This window comes from Ylistrum balloti, unplaced genomic scaffold (genome assembly GCF_031769215.1).
Source record: "Ylistrum balloti isolate Yb309-2 unplaced genomic scaffold, AGI_CSIRO_Ybal_v1 Utg370662, whole genome shotgun sequence".
Lineage (NCBI taxonomy): Eukaryota > Metazoa > Mollusca > Bivalvia > Pectinida > Pectinidae > Ylistrum > Ylistrum balloti.
This window is the reverse complement of record NW_026782401.1, coordinates 1,424,071-1,443,810: the sequence shown is the minus strand read 5'-3', so window position 1 is coordinate 1,443,810 and position 19,740 is coordinate 1,424,071.

The window sequence follows — 19,740 nt, the reverse complement described above, 5'->3', positions numbered from 1 at the left end:
GTTGTATACACCGGCTAAACATCAAATATCTTAAAATTCATTTACCTCTCCCTAAAAATTTTTTTCCTTAACGCAATCTTTTTTTTTTACATTATTGTAAATCATCAAAGTGGTGATACCATTGTGAGATGCTCTGGCAGGTTACTTTGTAGATTTTAAGCAAAGACTTGTGATCAACACACCCGTGTTGTGTATTGGGTTTGCTTCTGTTCGGGCATATCTTGATGACCTACAACCCCCTGTTTTTGTACTTTTCATTCTTTGACACGCCCGATGTTTCTGTTTTCCAATTTTCAGGATGTGTGAAGCTGTTATTTATGGCAATTCCTAGTTGATGGACTGGTTTTTAGATATCAAAAGTCTTGACATTAAAGGGTTTTTCATAAAACATTGTCGTCCTTGACAACCAACATATACAACATATTAAGTCATTATCGATACTTGGGATCTATAAGAAACCTTATGTATCCGTTTGCATTTCAAAGTCTTTCAATAATTAAAGAAAATATTGAACATGTCTGGAAAGGGGTTTTCTGATCCAGCCATTCACATGTTAGTGTAAGACATATATCAAACAGAATTTGAAATGAATCGCACTTACAGGTAAATTAGAAGCGCTCACTGGTGTTTTCAAAAGAATCACTTTTCTTAACAAAGCAAAGGTTTTCTTCGGTGCTTTGTGTTGCGTTTGATGTCGGCCGTCGGTTTCGCTGTATCTTGAGTTACTTTCATCTTGATACATTATGTAATAATCTTACGAAAATGTCTTGAAATCAGCGCTAAATAAAAAAACGACGTTAAAAATTATGAAAAGAACGTTTCTGTCCTGTAACAATACCGCTGACGGAAAATAAAAAAAAAAAAACATCTACGATGTGGCGCTGACGTCAGTTTTGTATTCACTAGATAACCAGTCTGTAACTATCATCAATGACACCCGGCGTTATATAATAGAACTATACAGAACTTATTCTTGAAAGCTTTTAGAATTATTTTCTATTATGATATTTATAGGTTATGACATTACTGTAAACAAACACACTGTTACAGTGGTATTGCTCTCTCCTTTCACCCAACCGCCCATGGTTCGATTGCCGGAACGGACGTGAAAAAGCAAAGGGTTCAAATGCCCGACCACGTTGCTTTTCCCCGGGTACTCCGGTTTTTCCACAATAAGACTTCCGCGTGCTTACATCAAGACAGATTAGCATGAAATGGAATCATTTGTCATACAACTGTAGTAAATTAACAAAATTCATAACAAACACTATATATGAATAACGAATGGTAAGGTTACTTTTATTTATGAATTGAAATAGCTGACATTTCCCACGATTGTCACGGTTAATTATACATATAAAGTGGTCGAATGCGTTCTATTTATCATATCAATCCAATTTTCAAAATTCTGTACTAATGCACTGTTTTGTGAAACCCTCACTTTTAATTCATCATCATGATGGTCAATATTTTCCATTGGAGCTAGAAATGTGTTTCTGAACTATCTCATATTGTTTACTATCATTATTGGAAAGAGGTAATTGGAAACGAATGGAAAAAGGTAAAGAGCCTATCCATTGTTTTAAACCGTTAATGACGGTCACCCTTATTACTTTGCCCTTTAACCCCTGGACAGCTGCCAGCTAAATGTCAGGCACGGGACAACACGATTAATGATGCTGGCCGCATGTTATTGGTCCCCGTGGCTAATTCCGGGCATGTGCGCGAGGCCATCTTGAATATTAAATTTATCTGTTTTGACAAATTGGTCCAATCGATTAGACGTCTCGAGACATATCAGTACGTGAATCATATCAATATTCAAATATAGAAGTCTAGATGAAATCTATGATAAACCACATGCAAAACTAAATACAGATTGATAGGTTTGTCGTTTTCAACCAGTCTTGCATGCATATAATTATATTCGTATTATGGTTCTATCCGAGCTATCCGGGCAACTTCCGGTAAATGATCATTAGCTATGTTTGTGTCCCCATTCATCATTTTCCGATTACGACCACAACTCCAATCACACAGGTGATCTCTGTTTTCTATTCAGCCTTTCTATTCCATATTCTGTTGGTTGTCTAGTATTTCTAACCCTTTAAATAAAAAATATAACATCGAGCTTGGTCCGAGGATGTCCGTAAAAAAAAACAACACACTTCGATGTGCATACTTTATCAGCACGCTTTAAACATTGTAAACAGTAAATATGTAGTCGTAAGTTATTAATGTATGTTATTGTGTTGTAATCCACTAATTATTTGGCTGTCGAATATGATTTCAAAAAGTTGAATTTTTAACATATATATCCTGTATACTCATCAGAACATTTTTAGGTGATAAAACGAATTCATGCTATAAAATATGGCAACGTAACTAATCAAATACTTGATGGTTTATGTTAAATTTGCTTTCCACTGTTAAAGGCATAGATAGTGATATAGTACGTTGCATTTTATTGTTGTAACATGTAAGCTGGTAACATAGAATTGTAACCTAAATGTAATGTCCAAAATCGACCATTCGATTAATGTTAAATTCAGACACGTGTAGCATCATCAACCCACCATTTCCGAAAAATAAATCTTACAAAACCATAAGTTCAATGTGTATATCTTTGACAATAATAAAGCAAACAAACCCTATTTATCTTTAACTTTGATAGTCCTGTTATTGCGTCAGATTAACTATTTAACACTCACCTTGATCTCTATGATCTTTAACGGTGTGACCTTGAAAACTGTGTATAACCTTGAAATGAACTTGATATTGAAGGGGCATACATATCTCCCTCTGTCAGGATACGTGCTTTGTACCAAAGAACTCCAGATTCATGGAGTCTGACAATTCCTCCAACACTACAGGAAATGATATTTAGAGACAGATGCTGTTAGGAATTTTTCATTTTCGGAGGGCATATTTCACCCACTCCATACAGCAATCAATTGTGCGCCAGCTTCGACAATTAATGATAAGGAAATATTGTCATAATCTTGTTAGACAAGAAACCCTCCATCATTCTATTATGTACGAGTCATTATCGCCTCCTACTTACTCCGCACTTCGGGTTAAAGGCTAATTCACTGTTTCCTACTGTTTCTCACGCGGCGCTGAAGGCGTTCGTCAAAAGAGAACATCCCTCGAAGTAAATATCTCGAGTGTTAAGTATAGAACTCGCCTAACGATGCTGATACATAAGTTTAATGTGGAAATGTAAACCACAATAAAACAAGTTATAGCGATAAATAAAACAGACATTTATCGCAGAGTGAGATTAATAGACACATTATCCCTCACGACAAAACTGCTAAATAAAAGTCTCTTTATCAGAGATTTTATAGCATTTTACATGATTGGTATAGCTTTGTCATAAGTAGAAAAGGTGAAGCAACAAAACAGATAAGAACTCTTATATTCAAAACGGTTTGTTTTCACATTTCCAATGAAGCTGATAAACACATACTTAATTTCAAAGTGCCAGCAGCTGATCATTAATTGGATACCTAATTGCCGTAAATGCAAGATGTCCGCCTTGCAAAAATGGTGAGTGGAGAAAGCATGTCACATCTATTACACATTTTGTACACATCAGATTTCACTATTTTTATTCCAGGAGTCTGGATGTTAGTGTCAACGTAATTGACAACCATCAAGTGTCATGGCGATCAACTTCTTAGACTTTAAATTGCATGATGGGAAGGCTTGAAATGTGTTGTTTGTAATTTAAGTCAATGACAGAACATTATAACAGACATATACTGTCTGCTATGTTTGTTTTTATTTCATTACCAGTCATTGTAGTGTTATTACACTTGTAGATATGCATACTAACCTGTCAGCAACATCAGTTGTGTCTTTAAAAATAATGTCATTGCCTTGCGGCATATCTAAAGTACATAAATAATAAGTATTGCGGTTCTGGAACAATTAAGATTTTGTTATTGACACTTTGACATAAATTTTATTTTTGAAGATATGATTTATGATAAATCTAAACCGGAATGGATTAACACTTCCATGATGTTTTGATATTAATACACCACACTCGTATATGAAACAAAAAAATTGTAAATCAAATTTACGATTCATCTCGCTAATTGATTTAATATTGAATTAAATCGCAAATATGTGCTGCTTACAGAAATTTAATCACACATCACATGTATCTGTTTGACAAAGTTTCACCACTGCTAATACGTCTTTCGAATGCGTAGTTGTGCGTATATTAGCTGGCGACATACAAATATCGTGTCAGCATTGCCAGATAATGATATCGCTTACTTGATAATTACTTCTCAACATTGCTGACGAAATTAATGACGTCACGTGTTTCACACGGAGTGACGTTCCTTTCTTTAGTAGGGATGAGTTGAACTTAATGATATAAAATTTACTTTACACCCACATCCATAATTTTAGCTCTTTAAATATTAATCGGTCGTTTTGAACTAAGATTGCGAAAAGTTTGCCCGTTAACATTACGTGTTGCACGGTGTGCATGTTTTAGAGTCTAAATGTTTTCAATTTACTGATACTGCTTTCAAGGAAGGTTGACTAAGATCATGCTTCTGTTGTAGAATGTGTACAGTTGATTTGCCTAGAAATCCTAGAAGACGAAAGAAACATTTCTTTTTTTCTTCTATTTTTCCATCAATGAAGGTCATAAACATCACGGGGAAGTGCACGTACACCAAAATTTAAATAAATTTCATATATGCTATTCAAAACTTATGATTTCAAAAGAATGTCAAATGCATGTGTTGAATCTTAACTGTGTCATTATTCGAAGGCAGACAGGTCACGGCGCACATCAGCGACTGTCTATTATCTGTAGACTCAAATATTGAACAAACTACGTATAAATGAATAAAATAAGTACGTGATGTACATATGGATTTAAAGTAAGATTTTTAAACTTTCATAGTGATGTGAAGAAGTGTACTAGGACAGTTGGGGGATTCCCTTAATAAAGCAGATTGTACCTTTCATAACCTTATGAAAGTCATTTTTCCGGTATGCTTCATACAGTGAGTGACAACATAAATGTAAGAAAATATTAAGTCGTTTGCCTGTTTTCCTTTACATCAGTGACTTAACAGAGTAAAACTTGACACAGTTTTTCACAATTTAGATAATATCCTTATCCACTGACGAAGAAATTGTATAAAATAGAATCATGACATACTTCAGACAACTTATCCAGTTTCAGAAAACTTATCAGGCACGTCTATAAATAGTCGATGTCAATGATCCATTCATCCTCGTGACTTCCAGGTCCTGGTCAAGGCCGAATAAGAGACATTAGTTTGGATAGATGCCACAAGACACGTTAAAAAGAGGTTACGTAGTTCTTCCAAAATATGGTCCACCCCGTCCTATATACGTACGAGTATGTGTCCGAGGATACCATATCAACAAACAAGTAATATGTTCGACAATGACATATCTTGGTTCGTGTACTACATAGATAGATCAGACAGCTAAAAATCACTTTTCATTTATCAACATACTTTGGAATTCGTAATCTTTTGATTCTTATATATACAAATCCGAATAGTTTGCATTAATTAAACTTTGTTTTGTAGACCTTGTACGATCAATGGCAATTTATTACAATATCCACCTTTTATCCAATGAAGACAAACCTGTGAGTACTGACTGTGCCCCTTTGTTGACTGATTTGTATTTGTTTTCATATCCAGCTGCATTTATCGAAGAGCATATCAAAAAAGGGTCACAAAGACGAAGTTTGTTTAATTTCACGTTCAGACTGATGACGTTGTGTCTTTAGATAAGAAGAAATTCATTGACCATCGTTTATACCACCAAAATCCGAAATCAAAGACAGGACAGATTATCTTCTACATCGATCGCCTATCTCAATCCTTTTTTGACAGCAACAAAACCAACATGGATAGCTTTCAATCAGGCTTTATGATAGGCGTGATCATTTCAATTTCCCTATCGTGAATTGTCCATTTCTGGATAGAAACCTCCCTGCATCACCAACGTATGGTGTTTATATGTCACAGTTGATTTGATGTGCAGGAGCCTGTTCCCATTTCGTGCAAGAAAACAATTGGTTTCAAAAGATGCAGGTTGATGAAAATCATGGGGAGGTTTTTAGGTCATTATGGTGATCACATTGAGAAATATTATATTTCTTTGTGTGATACAAAGCTGGACGTGATTGATACTCATTGGTTTGCCTGTTGGTTCCTATGTTGTATGCCTTGTTCTCATTTGCGAACGTGACATGTCTTACTTGAATTGACCAAGGTTTACATGGCGGATGTCGTCGAAGAAGAAGAAGACGCTTCCTCTTCCGGAACACATGGTCTTATTTTCCTTGTACTTTTTCAGTAGTCTCCGTGTAAATATTTCATTTGTTCATATTTTTCTCTGTTTTGTAAAATTTTGGTTTGTGTTAGGATTATGTTAGCATTTTGGTGTTTTCCTGATGTTTATTGTGTATATATAATTAGTGTAATATACCCTATTACGGTTTTCATTAGCTGCGGTGGTCAGAAATCCAATATGATGTCATAATATGGAAAATTGCTTAATATTACGGATTCAAAATGGTGCGATCAAGTGGTTGTCCCCGTTTGACTTTGTCCTACGCATTTTTACTTTAAACAAGTGAAAAGATACCTTTTGGAATACTGTGACAAAATAGAAGTATCTTAGATTTATTTTGTTCGTTTTTATTTGAGGTGTAATTAAACTCCTCAAGGCTCGCAACCTACCTTAACATTTCAAATAAAATGAAAAATGATTAACGATCCTGTAGCAATGACATAATTGTTTTGTTATTCAGTAAATATATCCATGTAAGATTTAACTTATAAACTCTTGTTAAATGACCTGATATGACCTATTTGTGATCATACTTTGCTTTAGGAAATGACGTCCCGTATTTGAAGATTACAACGTGACGTTACCGTTGAAACTATAAATCTAGAGTCGATATGACTTCAATTTTGATATGTTTCTATAATGTTGGTCAAAATAACTGATCGTGGGATAATCGGGTTTCTAACCAATTTCGATTTCATATTAAACTCGCCATATCTGTTTAACATTAGACTGCTAGAGGCTCAATAAAATAAAATTACTTCGAGTCGTTTAATAAATCCTATATAAATCTAGGTTGTATGCAAAGTATATAAATATCTCACATCTATATTCCTGTATGTACATAATTCCAACAATATCTATCCTTTCTTGAACCATGACTATCTTATCAGATAAAAAGGAGATTTATTTGATATTGTCAACAAATTTGAAGAACATTTGCTGTTTAATCATATCATGTGTCTTGTTTTAGCTTTCTAGGTTACAGCGTATTACCAATCTGAAATTCGACACGCCATGAATTAGACGATCATGTACGATATGGATCTCCCGATCAATTTCCATAACCAGCTGACATGAATGTTAGCGGTGTGAGTTGTCAATTTCACGCCTCAGTGTCTAGGTGTTACTCCTCGGCGGGAGGAAAAAAGTCTCACTTCCGTAATGTTATAACGCCAATATGTGTGCTATGCATTCCCGCTCTTTTCTCAATATATTTTTCTATCTCCTTGGCCAAACGAGTTACTTCCGGTTGTCTTCACCTACAATCACGTTCAGCAGCTGGTTAGAGTGTTGATTAATGGGGACGATTTACGGGAATTCTTCTCAATATTTTGGAGTTTTTGTTTTGCCAAAAAACTGAAGCTGATATTTGATGTCAGTTTAGATCACTGATACAGTTTGCCAGAGTTGCTGGCCGAAACACTGCAAATGGGTTGATGATAAAAGTTGTAAGAGCACTTGATGTGATGCTCCGATAAGCAAACGAATTCTATGTCAGTTTGATAAATAAACATAACAACATTGATTTTTTGTTAGTGTGGTTATTCAAAATTAGTATTTTAAAAAAATGCAATGCTTGATAATGATGCCAGTTAATTTAACACTACTAGGAATAAACCTGACTTTCTAATTAGAGGAGGGTATGTATAAAAGGAGCAGTAAATATATCCCCGGTAGACAAAGTTATTCGCTATATGTAAAATACTGTAGAAATTTAAACAATGGTTAACAAACAGTTTAAACGAAGGGTAATAACAAGAAATATCACTCAGGATATGCAGCAGAAAGATCTGCTTTACTACTATCGGAAAGCATTTAACTAACATTAGGCATCAAATTATTTTCAAATTTAAATAGGAAAGGAAGAGTAGTACATAAATTTATTTGAAAATATTTACTTTACAATGAGCCTCTTGCCTTGCTAAACTTCCAAAATTTGACTCTCGTTTTGAGATAACTCTGTCGACATAACGCACAAGTAATTGATTATTTTTTCACCTATAACAGATTGGCACTTCTTGTGAACTTATAAATTGTCGCGACGTCATCAATGGTCTATAAAATGGGTATCTATCTATTTGTTGATGAATACGCTTCATCACGTGATAATGCGACACTACTGTGTGTGATGACGTCAACACGTATGTGTGCTGCGGCATTTCCCTACATACACATATTTACCTGTACCTCTCCCTAACAAACACAATTGTGAAGTGTTTGATGTCTTATACAAAATAAAGGTAAACAACGTAAGGAATGTCAAATATTATCGATAACAGACAAGGTCATACAAGCATGCCACAAACAGAAAAAAAACGTTGATACAGAATATCGAATATCTCTTAATAGTAGACTTAGTGCACAGTAGAATGTCGAATGCAATTATTATTAATCCTATGAAATCATCAAAAGGAATATGTTCCACTTAGTGTAATTTGAGTCCATAACATAATTACATTTCAAAGTTTACATTAAGGAATGTTTTGACATGTATATCGATTCCGCAATTATCTAGACAGTATTAAGATTCTTAAGTGATAAATATTTAGTGTAACTTTGAATGTTATGATCCTTTTAAGTCGCTACAATTAGGGCTATGATTGATGATTGTTAATCACCCTGTCATATCTAGTAGTTTGGAACTGTTTATCACATCACCTTCATACCGGCTATACATGAGTTCGAGAAATCCATTAATTATCCCCTACATTAACAGTAGGTAGTAGACTGTATATTGTACACGCATTGATAAAAAGTCAGTTTTGCCCCAAGCTATATGTTTACCCGGCACATCTTACACAATTTATAAATTGTTCCATGACTTTTTTTCTCTAGATAGTGTCGAAGCTTGTAAGAAATGATATTCTTAAAACCATCGAGTAATATTTACCGAGTTGTTTGACCATGTCATAGTTTTGCTGTAGTAAGACTGTCACGTCAATTATTGAAGCTGGCAATCTTTCTTGAGAAAGAGCTACATCTTGTCATTTAATTCTCCTTCTACAAAGAATAATATATATCATAGATAAATTGGATATTCCAGTTCTGACACAACAAACCCGTCATCTGGTATCCACGTTAGAACAAAGAAGTAATTGATTGTTTTGTAAAGACTGAATTCACAAGGTTTAAGAAAGACCATAAAGTGATTCGTCAAGATGGAAGTGTCTTGGGAGACATAATCATGACGTTTCAAAAATACAATATCAACCTGCTGTTGCTAAATTTAGTAGCGTGAGTTCATATTGTGAAACAATGGAATCCAATGTTTTAACATTTTGAACACAAATAGAGAGGAAATATTGACCTACCTTCGGCTAAATTTCATCTGTAATGGGTATTGCTTCACGAAATTACATTGTAATTTTTTATACTATTTATTTTTCTTTTAATCGGAGGAGATAAAATTTTGGAATAAATATGATATCATCAAACAAGTCTAGTTTAAGTAGGGATTAAGAAATCCGATAGGAAGACACGTTACATTCTTTTCATCATTTTTTATATTCCTACATCATGTCATTTGTCCTTCCTGGCACTAACCGTTGTTATGTCTTTACATACAAGATATTCATTTAGACGGACTGTTAAGGCAATGTACAACCACTCAGTCATAATGACCTCTCTCCCGACAGGTAGTACAACAACCAGTGTTATACTATATGTAGCTAGCGATTCAGTGATTATTCTATTTCATTGTGTGGCATTTTCAGAAAAAAAGCCATAGTGTTTGTTAGTGTCACATTTTTCACTTCCCCAACACCTAGCTTTGAGGGTGTGCCATTACTTTTTTATGTGCACGGTGGTACCCGTGATGGTAATAGAAGACAATGACTTCTTGAGAATGGTTTTAATCGGAAGGCTTTTTTCATATATCGTCACAACCTCATCGATGTGAATTGAAGTCAGTTTGATATTATGGAAAGAGACATTACTTTGATTTTCACGATTTAGATGCGATAAAGCAGAAGTCCCTTACTCTTCCGGAACATGTGTTCTTAATGTCCTTTTCCATTATTACCATTCTTCTTTTGTTCATATTTTGCCCTACTTTCATCTGATACGTCATTAATGCACACTCTGACTGATCGATACGTTTTCAATTAACTGAACCGACATTTATTTCAAATATTCAATGATGAACAAACTTACTTTTTGATTCTTTTTTCTCCCTGATTTGTTTTGTTTTGTTTCGACAGGAGTACACATTTATCTATTCACTGTAGTGTTTATCGAGCGCACAATGTTGTGCATTACGATCCTGTGTCGTAATTTGTACTGTAAACGAACACAATCATTATGATGAAATATGAATCTAAACAAAAACAAAGAAGTTTTTACCCAGTATATGTCGCCGACTCTCTAACGATTGACAACCTAATTAAAATGTACTCAAATATCCGCGTCACGGAGACGCTTAAAGTACATAACTTGCTGTAGCGTAATATAATTCTGACCTCTATCACACAATATCCTGACCTGCAGAGATTTAAACAAACTGTTTATTTCAGATTTGTTGTGCAGCAGTCACCTCATGTTTTGTTGGTTTGTCGCTTAATCAATCATCAGGCAGATGTGTATCAATGTAAAAAGGTAGACATGCATATGATAGGAGTTTTTAGTAGTACGAAATGATTAGGAACAATTTCCACCTATTTTACCGTTTAACCTCTACGAACTCTCATGTATCAAGAAAAAGTTCAGTGGGTGAACATAACTTTTCATGTAAGCATACCTATGTTGATAGTCCACAAAGCGGACGTAGAAAAAGTATTATTTTCATGTCGTGTTTGCAATGTATGTAATTTATATCAAGTATCACTTCGTCTGTCTGCTGAAACGTGTTCATCCTAGGAGGACGAAACAGCTGTATGATGCAGACTCACCATGTATGAAACTGTCAAAGCTGTCATTTTCGAGAGGTTTTATTTTTCGCTTTCCTGAGATAGAATGAAATCACACAAAAATATAGCATAAAACGAATAAATAAATATAAAACAGAGGAAGAATGTTTGTTATTTTATGGTTTCCAAGATAGAATACATTTGTCATGATCAAATTTTTGGTAAAAAACAAAAATTCGAATCAACGAAAAAACTGTCGCGTTAATCACTGTGACAATATGGCATTAAGTTTAGTGGACATATCTTGTAATATGATCATCGTTTGTACAATTGTTTTACACAATATGACATTCGGTTTTATTACTTTCAAATCCATGGCAATCATATTAATTCATTATTCAGATAGGATTTTTTGTTGGTTACTTTATGAACTTTTGTGCGATTCTGTCATAACAATAAGGATATACACAGGAATTACTTTGGAAATATGACTTTTTTGTTATTTTGAATTTTCATAATGGGGTACTTTCATAGAATGTTTAATCATCAATTTTGTTTTGATTTGTCTTTTTATCATTATTTTCATATCTGTAAACCGCAATCGCTAAATATGTCCATGATATGTGTTAACGCTATGTTTGGTTGAGAGATTTATTTCACAGAAAAACCTACTCTTTCTGTACTACGCGAAGTCAATCTAAATTCTCCCAAAAAGGTGAGAGTAAGGTGACATTATACTCGTAGTGGATACAGAAAAAGGTAATTGGTCTATTGAAATTCGAAACAATAAATTGGAGGCCGTTAATTTTGTTCTGTTTTATCTCCTGACCTTTACAAAATTGAGTTTCCTTGATGGATCCTTGTGTTTTTGTACCACAAAATTCCAACACGAACAGGTAGAGCACAAATGTACATATATAAGGCACAGTATGCATTACTTCCAGCCTCCGTCTCAAGTTTCTCCAATTGATCCAGGGAAATATAAGCAATTAAAATGCAATAGATTGTAGGTTTAAGTGATATATGTGACTGGGTGTTTTTCAACGTCTGACACAAGAGCTACAGACATGGTTGTCCGTCACCCCTTCAAAACTACCGAGGATCACGTGCACTATTACGCACGGCAATTACATGTGACGACATTTTGCCGCAGGAATGTAAATTGGAATGCTGACGAAAGATCGTAAATAAGTGTCAAGAGAAAAATAAGAAGCCGAAGCCCTTTGTTGAGTGGATTTGAGAATGGCGACTCTATGACGGTTCCCTCTCTGTAATATTTAATTTATATGGCACTGTTAATGAGCTACTGGACATACTTTCCCTAAACACAACATATTTATACTTATTTACGCCTGCCTTCTCGAAGATCGCATTCTACGTTAATAGAATTTTTTTTGTCAAAGTTGGTAGTGCATTTCTTTAAGTATGTGTTCATTTATCACCCGCTTGCTTTGTTTTCCAGTGAATATGCCCGTGTAGTATTTTTGTGCACGGCGCATGTTTAGATAATAAAATGAAAGCTTACACTCACAGACAGCACTGTGACATAACAATGGCGACTATAAACATAGAGCCAAATTGACGAGAGTTTGACGTGAAATTGAACACTTTCTGATATATTTGCCTGAATACTCGATCATCAGATACAAAGGATCATCAATTGTTTCCATTTTATATGTGATCTATGGAACTCGTCACAACATTTTTTTTTTCAATTTTTAACTGACTCTCAAAAAAGAAAAAAAAATTAGATTCGTTTTATAAATCCCATATCAATAGGAAATGTGTGGACGGTATGTTTATCTCCCTTTTTCAAACAGCAGAGCAGAATAAAATGTTCCGCTCACAAACTTATTTTTATTTATCATTCATAATGCATGAACAATGATATGGTCCAGTTTGGTGATGACATAAATGTTAAGAAACTTCGTTCTTTCTATATCATAATAACCAGTTAAATATCTATGTCATCATTGAAATCGGTTTCAGCTGAAAGAACATCAAGGTAACGCGTAAAAAACGAGTTACTTCGACTTGATTTTGGCAATACGAAAACATCCTTTACCACAGCAGAAAAACTATATTCCTGCCGCGAAGTAAATTTTGAAACTGGTCCAGCGTTGGTTCTAAATGGTTGCTTCAAATGTTTTGCTGTCTAAGACAAAATTGAACTCTCTTCACTGACGTCTGCAAAGTGGAGATATAAACGAGCAGTTTGGCAAGTGTTATCAAAGTAAAATCAGCTTAATCTTTCCTCGTGGAATATTTCTAACGTTGGCGCCAAGAAAAGATTCGAAAGCGTGGAGAGGTTTAGGAGACAAGCGTCACCATTCCGCCAATGCCACTAAGACGTCTAGCTTATCGACATCCAATTGTTCGCACTCTTGTTGTTCACACCGATCAAGGTGCAAATCTCGTCTAATCTCCCGTTAACGTACCCCCGCGAGATAAGGTGCATATGTTGTCCCGGAAAGTCGATCATTAGGGATGCCTTGACGTACTGACTCGCTAGCCAAATATCCTACAAGGGTCACCTGGTTCGACGCTTTGTTTCTGGGATACTCGCTATATAATCATTAACTGGCCGTAAACGTTTGCAGACAGACAACCAAATCAGACTGTGTTCATGAATCAGAACGCGAAATTCTGATTGAGGATTTACGAACGAATTGAATACCGTTATACAAAAACGAAGGCAACCAGTGCTTTCGATAAGTTGCAACAAGATATATAAAGCGGTTGATGTTTGGATAACGTTACACTGCACCTACACATACATCAAATTATGTCATAACTTTTATGTAAGATAGTCATGTTCTCGTTAGAAAGCAACGTTTTAACGAATACATATTTTTGTTGGTAGAAAATAGTGATCACTTGGTTTCATATGGAAACTATTTCCTAGACTTGCATGCAACACATAACCGATATTTAATCTTTTTTTTTTTTTTTGTAATATGGGCAATTTGTATATTTTATTGCGTTTTCTGAACGCAGGCTTTGATTAAATTAGCCATGACTGATACCCAGTTCTTGTAATGATTCCAAACAATAAGGAGTCAGACAGAATTTGAATACAGTTAAGGTGTGATTAAAACATATTCGAAAAATCATTCTGGAAGTGAAAAATTACAAATGTAGACTTTGTTAGTCTAAAATATCTAAAGATAAAACATCCCGTTTGTTTTAATGTTGTATTCTCTCATATAGACTATTTCTTTACAATATTATCCTACATAAATGATAATGGTTAGGTTATGTTTGTACTAGACTTAGTCTGAAAATTGCAATGCATTTGTGGTTACGTCTCTGTTAATGAACAGCGAATGTTCAACTGCATTAGCAAATAACAAATCGGCCGGCAAAAGTTACACATTCCTAAAACGTTTTGCAGTCGGTGTTATACCAAATAGATTCGAATAGGATATTGCATTTGCAACGTATAACTTTGACGCCGCCTGCTGAAAATAACTGTAACGTCCATTTAATTAGTTTGCTAATGGTGACGGTATGATTTAATCGATAATACTAAAAATGTCCTTCAGTATTGCTGAGAGTTTTATCTGAAGTGATCTAATTGGCGACATAATCCTCTCCTCTTTCTAAATGAAAAGAAAGAATCACTCCCGGAAAAAAAAAACTTAAATTATAGCAGGAAAAAGTGTCACGAGAAATGAGATGGACATGACTCGAAATTCCAGCTTGTAAATGTACGGTAACCACCATGCTACAGATATTGAAAATTTCATGCACAGATTAATACGGGTCGTTAATAGGTACTAAAATGTTACATCCAGACTAATGAAATCATTCACAGCAATTGAAATATTCCGATTAGGTTTAAGGTCTGGCTGCAAAAAGTCCTTTCCACACTGTCAGGGCATTGGGTACTCCCTTCATACACCGGACCACATGGAGGCCGAGACGTGGCATGTTATTAGCGTAAAGGTTAGAAGTACACTGAGGGAATAAATGTATTACAAACTAGTAAAACAGGTAATGCATGTACAAACATACTTGCCTTTCGACAGAAGCATTATAACATTATCCAGATACACCCTTGATAATTCTGTCAAAACCACACACAACTCGCTAATATAGGATATACCTTGAACTCGACTGTCCCTAGTCAAATCTGTAGCACAACTACCGGATAAAAGTTGTTTATATCTTGAAAGACATTTTGAACTGTTTTTCAAAAATAGAAACTAATTTTAATCTATATCACAATCAAGCAGTTTTCCGTGCTGCCTCTATCAATATCCCCCAACCGAAACATATCCAGTATCTTTACCATTTATTGCTTTCTTTGTTATTCTGCTTACTATCCTAATGTTCTCCATATTAACGGATTTCCCAAATTCTGATCTTGTTTATAGCTCATACATCCATAACCCGACGATTTATTGGTACTTTCCAAGAGAACTTGACACAACATTATGACAGAAACGCCCTCTTGTATTCGACAGCCACCTTGAAAATATTTCTTTTTTCTGATTTAACCTCTATAATTGCCAGGCTCCAATACCAACATGAATGCTGACCACACATGTTTTTAGGACCAATATATATTTTTATCGTTGTCCTTTTCGATAATAATTTGGCTACCGAAGGTAGGAAGAATTTTTCAGTGATCGACACTAATGTCTTTACGTCGTAATATTGCCGACCGTAGTGACTCAATCTGTCTTCGCAATAAACAGTCAAAAATATGGACAACGTTTATAATTTGTACAACATCATTTTCTTTTGTTTGATTCAAATAAGTTCGGCCATGTCTTTTTTCTTAACTAGGTATTAAAATTACAAGTAAAATAACAAACTGAATTTATATGAATTTCAGAAATCATTTGGACTTGTCATCCTTTTACAATGTTTAGGTAAGGAAATGATTTTAATGTTCTTGATATCTGTGATTTAGATTTGGCAATAGCGGATTGTCATAAATAATTAACACCATGAGGGTTTGGAAACCTGCGCCTAGTTGTTATAACCAGCTAACCTGTGGTCAGTGAACAGTTTAAAACATGATTTTAACAAAATTAGAAATATTATTTATCATTTCATAGCTGTTGGTTCGTTGAGGCAGGTTTGATTGAAATATTTGGAGTTTTAATTTTGCCTTGGGCTCCCTTGTATTTTTAACTTGCAACAATTGAAAAGTTATACTAACAAGTGGTTTTATAACCTTTGAGCAACCTTGGACTGGAGTGTAAATATGTTGCTCGATTTGTAAGCTATTCTCCACGTAAATTGATTGATATAGCATTGTTATTTCTGTATTTAAAAAAAATGTTATTGAAACTTTAAAAAAAAAAAAAAAAAAACTTTGATAAACTATTTTATTTGTGCTCTAGAAATTTGGATATATACAGAAGCGTTAATGTAAATTCTCAAATAACTTATTTAGATAACATTGGTTTAGTTTTTTAATTATTACTGTTCGTCCTAATAACAGCCTGGGTCATTTTATCATACCTTAATCATAACCCTTTATTGAATAACATAACATGCGACTTGTTTTGAAAATAAAACGTGACTCCATAAGTCCTACTACTTGCAATGTATCTTAAAATGAGGTCTACAGATAATAATATAGCTTTTGGATTTTTTAATTGAAATTTTGGCACTGAAAATTGTATAGCATACAAAACATAATTAAAAGAAAAAAAAACTCGACGACACTGGGAACAGTTAAGATATTTCGAAATGTGTCTTTATATATTCATTATCCTCGTTTGTTAGAAACCTATGTAGTGGAATGATCTTACAAATGTACATCAGAACACATTCACATTGCAGATATATAATGCTTTAAACATAATGAAACACATTTGTATATTGACGGTTGTCTATATTGCGCAGTTCTCATTTTCTTGGTATAAGGTATATAACATTATATTGTTTCTATTGGTTCAACTTGTCTCAGTTTGAAGCTTTAAACATAAGTTATGTAAGTGAACGGAAGCCAAAAAATGGGCCGTTATCTTTGTCGGATTTATATTAAAAATGTCTTTCTTTTTCGTGATTCTATTCAATTCACAAGTTTAGCGAAAAATCGAAAAACTCAAAAATAACCTTTTGCAGTATATGGCACATCCATAACGACTGGGTTGAGGGGAATGGATACATGTACTTAAAAGTGCGTGTAGTTGTACGGGATTATAGACGCCTAGAATGACGTCACGTAAGAGAAATCCATTGTTACCGTTATCATAACCCTCTTATTGTAATGATTGTCCATGTTGAATCCTAGCTGTGAATCCGGCACCATAATTCTGGTGTCAAGTCAAGAACAAAGCCCATTAATTTCCGTCAGCCTCTGGTCCGTCCTCCTCTACTAAAACTACCGTACTCCTTCAGTGAAGTAGAGGGCGGACAAAACTTGCACACAGGACAAGTCACTATTGTTCCCATAACGACAGCAGTGAAGACGCTGTCAGGGAAATAAATGATACCTTTACTTAGGTCAAATTGTCATCACAAAAGGCGGCAACTCCAAAGGTCGCGAGAAAAGACCTTCTTTGACTCTGTGTAAGGAGAGTTCCTGACAGTGATCTGGGGGTCAAACAATGCCGAACCGATCGTCCACTCGAGTTTGGTGTCGAGATGAGAAAAGGACCGAGTTAGGAAGAGAATCAGCCTTGTACAAACTCAGGCAAATCCATACGTCTGCGGTATCTATCATGTTTAAGGAGTAATTAGCCATGAAGTGTTACATTAGTCTACTTGTCAGATCCACCTCGCGGGACTTCCGTAATGTAAACAATATGGATGCAGTGCTGGGCTCAAAACCAAATAAAAGTCATGAAATATTCATATGTGTATTGAATTCCCAACAAGAACGGGGATCGAACCTCATCTTAACTAAGATATATACCTCTATCATCTGACAATGCATCGCGATGTATTCGTCGTCACGCTGGGTATATGGAGCTGTGACCCCCCAGCTTTCCTTCCACATATCCCCCTCCCTGGGGACGTGTCACATACCTGGATGAAACACTAAATGTATTTTAAATGCCTTATACTCCTCGGAAGTAAGAGTAATCTTCCAGAATGGTTTTCTCATAAATCACAATAAACTAAAAATGACATGAATTTTATGCATATTTCTCATGTTACCCAACACAACAAGCGAAATAAAACATTTTAAACTAGACACTAGACACTAGTGAATACGTGCATAAAAGCAGAGTTTATACTTTTCATGAATAAAACAACAAAACCTCCTGGTTCATGGGCATTGTCTTTTCGATGTGGTAAATTGAGACACATAAATAGATAATTATGATAAAGCTCCTTTCTGACGAAGATGCACTTTGTGATATTGTATTGATGATATGTCGATACATGACTACACTATGCTATATGCTGTTATAAACAGCATTGATGTACAACATCGGTGAAAGTGATATCGTCACACATTAATGACAGAACAATCCTTCCCTGTTCTCTTTGTTATTCATTTTTTCAAAGATTGCATCAGTGAAATTTAGTTTTACATTTTTGACTGATGAAATGATTAATAATTAATACTAAATAATACCTTTCTATATTATAACAATTTCATTTACTTAACAGTTCTCACTTCAGAACACTAGTAAAACTATGCAAATATGTCTCGACTGCTTTTCAAAAGAATGTTCTGTGAATTGTGCCATCATATGGTTAATACGAGAACAATAGATGTTGAAGATCATGTTTCAGAGTAAAAAGATATAATTTTCTATCAATATTTGAGAATTTCGTATTTACCATTTTCGTAAGGAACTGAAGTGTGACTTGCATTACAACTGAAGTGGTCACGCCGGTTTTCATTTACACAATTACAAATTCTGATCCAAATCAGTGAGAATCCGAACCTTGATTACAAATACAGGTGAACATGTCACAGGTAAACATCTGTCATATAGCACCTGTCTCGCTGTTTTCGCTAGGACTAAACACACAATAAAAATCAATTAAAATTGTATATTTTGCCCAGAGTAACCCTGTTAGGTTATGAATAATAGACAGCGCCGTAACGAACATTTGAAGCATAATCAATACTTACCATACGTTATCCGCCTTGTGTTGGATTATTCAACCAATTTTATGCAAATGTGATGAACATGAATAAACAGATGGCTACAAAAAGTGCCGGTCTGTGAACCTAAAAAAGACAAACAGGGTTCAACTCAAGCAGTGCACCTAGGGATTTCGTGCCTTTATAATTTCGAATGTGGATTAATTGCTGTCCGTACACGTAGAACACCGTCAAGTATCTGTTAATACGGACCCGTCCGAGGACAAGACATGAATATTCTGAAGTCATCGTTTCATGGTCTTTTTTTCTCTCTTATTCAACATTTAAACGGTTGAATTATCATAATACTCATAAATATGTGAATTCTAAATTCAGTTTTAAAGTAAAGGCAAGTGGAAATGTAATTCACACAAAAATATATATGTCGTAATGATTTTTTTATTCGTCATACGAATATAGCGAACAGCTATCATATGGTAACATTATAAAGCTTTTGAA